Source organism: Hibiscus syriacus, unplaced genomic scaffold (assembly GCF_006381635.1).
Source record: "Hibiscus syriacus cultivar Baekdansim isolate YM2019G1 unplaced genomic scaffold, ASM638163v2 tig00111810_pilon, whole genome shotgun sequence".
Taxonomy (NCBI): Eukaryota; Viridiplantae; Streptophyta; class Magnoliopsida; order Malvales; family Malvaceae; genus Hibiscus; species Hibiscus syriacus.
In genome coordinates, this window is record NW_024063186.1 from 1549819 (window position 1) to 1554034 (window position 4216).

The 4216-nt window shown below is 36.1% G+C and overlaps 1 pseudogene; it reads right to left on the reverse strand.

The window, feature by feature from the left end:
• Window positions 1–951: 951 nt before the first annotated feature.
• LOC120171092 lies at window positions 952–3852 on the reverse strand (annotated as a pseudogene).
• Window positions 3853–4216: the final 364 nt, after the last annotated feature.

A 4216-nucleotide genomic window follows, 5' to 3' on the forward strand; every position in this document is an offset into this window, starting at 1 on the left:
GATCTGTAAGGCTCTTGAAGCTTATGACCATGAGCCACCTTCGAGTGTCCAGAAGTATGTTCTTGATGAGTGCTAAAAATGGAATCTAGTATGGATTAGAAGGAATAAAGTTGTTCCACTTGAAACTGATGAAGTGGAAATGCTTCTAGTTTTCCCTAAAAACCATACATGAGGAGCTGCTAGAGACATGTTTCCCAGTGATATAAATGTCTTGTTTCTTTTTGCTGGAATCAGTGCTGCAAAGATCGCCTTCTACTGTCTTAGTATATCTTTGAAAACAGATGTGCAAGAACTGAATGGTGATCAGTTGGAGCAATTGATGAGTAGATTTGGCGGATTCGACCTTGTTGTCGGTAGCACCACTTGTAACAATCTTGATGTTCATGGCTTTAAGCTAGTGATGATTTGCCTACTTTGTATTCCATGTATTTAAAAGTATTAACATAAAGTGATATTCATAAATCTTTAAATTATTTCAAAATTATGTTAATTCAATAGAAAAGAATAAATTGAATTTCCAAAAATAAATTAAATCTCAAATAAATTGAACTTGAAATAGATAGAATTGTATTCAAATTTATGGCAAGCATAAAAATTCAAATGTCTCAACAAATTATAAGCATAAGTATTTCTAAATTAATCAAGTTGACACAATTTAGAGTAATGATGTAAGCTTTTGTCTGGAAGATCTCAAACGTTGTTGAAATGCTTGTAGATGTGAAGTTTCTTCCAAACTGTCAAAATCTTAAGAGGGTTTAATTGCCAGATGCCTAATATCAACCTGTATTTGAGCCGCCTTTTCAGGTTTTCAACTCAAATCCTTCCTTTGGTTACAAGATGCCCTTTGCGGGTTTTCATCTTGACCCTCCCTTTCTTTTTCTTCTTCTTTTTTCTTTCTTTTTTCTTTTTTCTATTTTTTTCTATTTTCTTTCTTTTCTCTTAAGCATAATATTTCTTGACAGAATCCGAGTTTATTGGATTTCTCAGAATTTTTCCATCAATTTCTGCCAAGATCAATGCTCCTCCGGAAAAGGCTTTTTTCACAACGTATGGCCCTTCCCAATTAGGCATCCATTTCCCACGGAAATCTTTATGTATAGGCAAGATCTTTTTTAATACTAGATCACCCTCTTGGAATTCTCTTGGATATACTTTTTTGTCATGAGACTTCATCATCCGTTTTTGATACATCTGTCCATGGCAAACAACTTTCAATCTTTTCTCCTCAATAAGGTTCAATTGATCAAATCTAGCTTGGATCCATTCAGATTCATCCAATTTTATTTCTCTCAATATTCGGAGCGATGGAATCTCAACTTCAATTGGTAATACTGCTTCCATCCCGTAGACTAAAGAAAACGGTGTTGCCCCAGTAGATGTTCGAACAGTAGTTCGGTATGCATATAGAGCAAAAGGTAATTTTTCGTGCCAATCTTTGTAAGTTTCAGTGGTCTTTGTAATGATTCTCTTGATGTTCTTGTTTGCTGCTTCAACTGCCCCATTCATCTTTGGACGATATGCCACTGAATTTGCATGTTTGATCTTAAACTGTGCACAAAGTTCGGTCATCATTTTATTGTTCAGGTTCAGAGCATTGTCTGTAATGATCCTCTCTGGTAGGCCATATCGGCAAACTATCTCTTTCTTTATGAACTTGCAGACTGTGGACCTCTTAATATTAGTGTATGAAGCAGCTTCAACCCATTTGGTAAAATAATCAATTGCCACAAGGATGAAGCAATGTCCATTCGATGCTTTTGGTGTGATTGCCCCAATGACATCTATTCCCCACATAGAAAATGGCCAGGGTGCTGTCATTACATGTAGAGGAGATGGGGGTACATGAATCTTGTCTGCATATATCTGGCATTTATGACATTTCCTTGCATAATCAATGCAATCTGTGTACATAGTAGCCCAATAATATCCATATCTCATTATTTTTCTGGCCATGGAAAGACCATTTGCATGTGTTCCACATATTCCACTGTGTACTTCTTCAATGACGTTTCGAGCTTCGCTGGTATTTAAACATCTCAATAGCATTTGATCACTGCTTCTTCTATACATAATCTCTCCATCAAGAAAATATCCAGCAGCCATTCTTCTCAAGGTTCTTTTATCAATTTCCGATGCATTTGGTGGATAACTTTGATTTTTGATATATTGCAGGATATCATGATACCATGGTTTCATATACTTTAACAATGTGCAGGAATTTCATATACTTTCATTTTGATTGGCATCATATCAACTTTCTTAGTTGCTTGAAACATAGCAGCTAATGTAGCCAAAGCATCTGCCATTTGATTTTCTTCTCGAGGGAGATAATTGAAGGTAACTCTCTCAAATTCTTTCACTAATTCGAGGGTAAAATTTCGGTATTCCAACAATTTGGGATCTTTTGTTTCCCATTCTCCTCGCAATTGATACACCACTAACGATGAATCTCCATATATCTTGAGAAATTTGATTTTTCTTTCTATAGCTGCTTTCAACCCCATGACACAAGCTTCATATTCCGCCATGTTATTGGTGCAAAAGAACTCCAGTCTACTCGTAAAGGGATAATAAATATTTTCTGGAGAAATTAATACTGCCCCGATTCCTCGTCCCAAAGCATTAGATGCTCCGTCAAAATAAAGCTTCCAAGTTGCAAATTCATCATTTGTTCTGACTTCTTCATTCATAGATATGCACAACAAATCTTCATCGGGAAAATTGAAGTTCAAAGGCTGATAATCATTTGATACACGACTGGCCAGAAAATCAGCTATGACACTTCCTTTTATCGCTTTTTGGTTGACATACACAATATCAAACTCAGATAATAACATCTGCCATCTAGCCATTCTGCCTGTCAAAGCTGGTGATTCCATTAAGAATTTCAAAGGATCAAGTTTTGATATCAACCAAGTAGTATGGTATAACATATTGTCTGAGTCTTCGAGTAGTCCACACCAAAGCACAACATAATTTTTGTATTGGTGGATATCGAATTTCACAATCAGTAAATTTCTTGCTCAGATAATAAATAGCTTTTTCTTTCCTTCCCGATTCATCATGCTGTCCTAGTACACATCCCATCGAATTTTCGAAGACCGTCAAGTAGAGAATTAATGGTCTATCAGGCATTGGTGATACTAAAATTGGGGCATTGGATAAATATTTCTTAATAATATCCAAAGTTTCTTGACATTCTTCATTCCAAACTTCAGGATTGTTCTTTCGAAGTAATTTGAACACTGGATCACATTTGTCAGTTAATTGAGAAATGAAACGAGATATATAATTTAATCTTCCCAAAAAGCCTCGAACTTCTTTTTTTGTATTGGGTGGTGGAAGATCTTGAATTGCTTTGACTTTATCTGGATCAATCTCGATTCCTTTTTTGCTGACCACAAATCCCAAAAGTTTTCCGGAAGTTACCCCAAAAGTACATTTAGCGGGGTTAAGCTTTAATTGATATCTCCTCAATCTCTGGAAAAGCTTTCTCAGATTTTGAATATGTTCTTCTTCCGTTCTGGATTTGGCAATCATGTCATCTACATATACTTCAATCTCTTTGTGCATCATGTCATGAAACAAAGTTACCATGGCTCTTTGATATGTTGCCCCTGCATTTTTCAATCCAAATGGCATCACTTTATAACAGAATGTGCCCCACATGGTTATAAATGTTGTTTTTTCCATGTCTTCAGGATTCATTTTTATCTGATTATATCCTGAAAATCCATCCATAAATGAAAACCATGCGTGTCCTGCAGTATTGTCCACCAATGTGTCTATGTGGGGTAATGGAAAGCTATCTTTCGGACTAGCTTTGTTAAGATCTCTGTAATCCACACACATTCGAACTTTCCCATTTTTCTTTGGTACGGGAACAATGTTAGCTACCCATTCTGGGTATTTAGATGACTGTAGGAAACCTGCATTGATTTGTTTCATCACTTCTTCTTTGATTTGCAACAACATTCTGGCCTCATTCTTCTGAGCTTTTGTTGGACTGGTTATATTCTGGATTGATTGGAAGCTTATGTATCACTATCTGTACTCAAACCAGGCATATCTTGATAAGACCAGGCAAAGATATCTTTGAACTCTTGAAGGAGATTTATCACGTTTTATCTGGACTGTCAGAGTGGTACCAATTTTCACCTCTTTTATTTCTTCATCTGTTCCCAAATTCACAGTTTCAACCCTCTTCCTTGTGTGG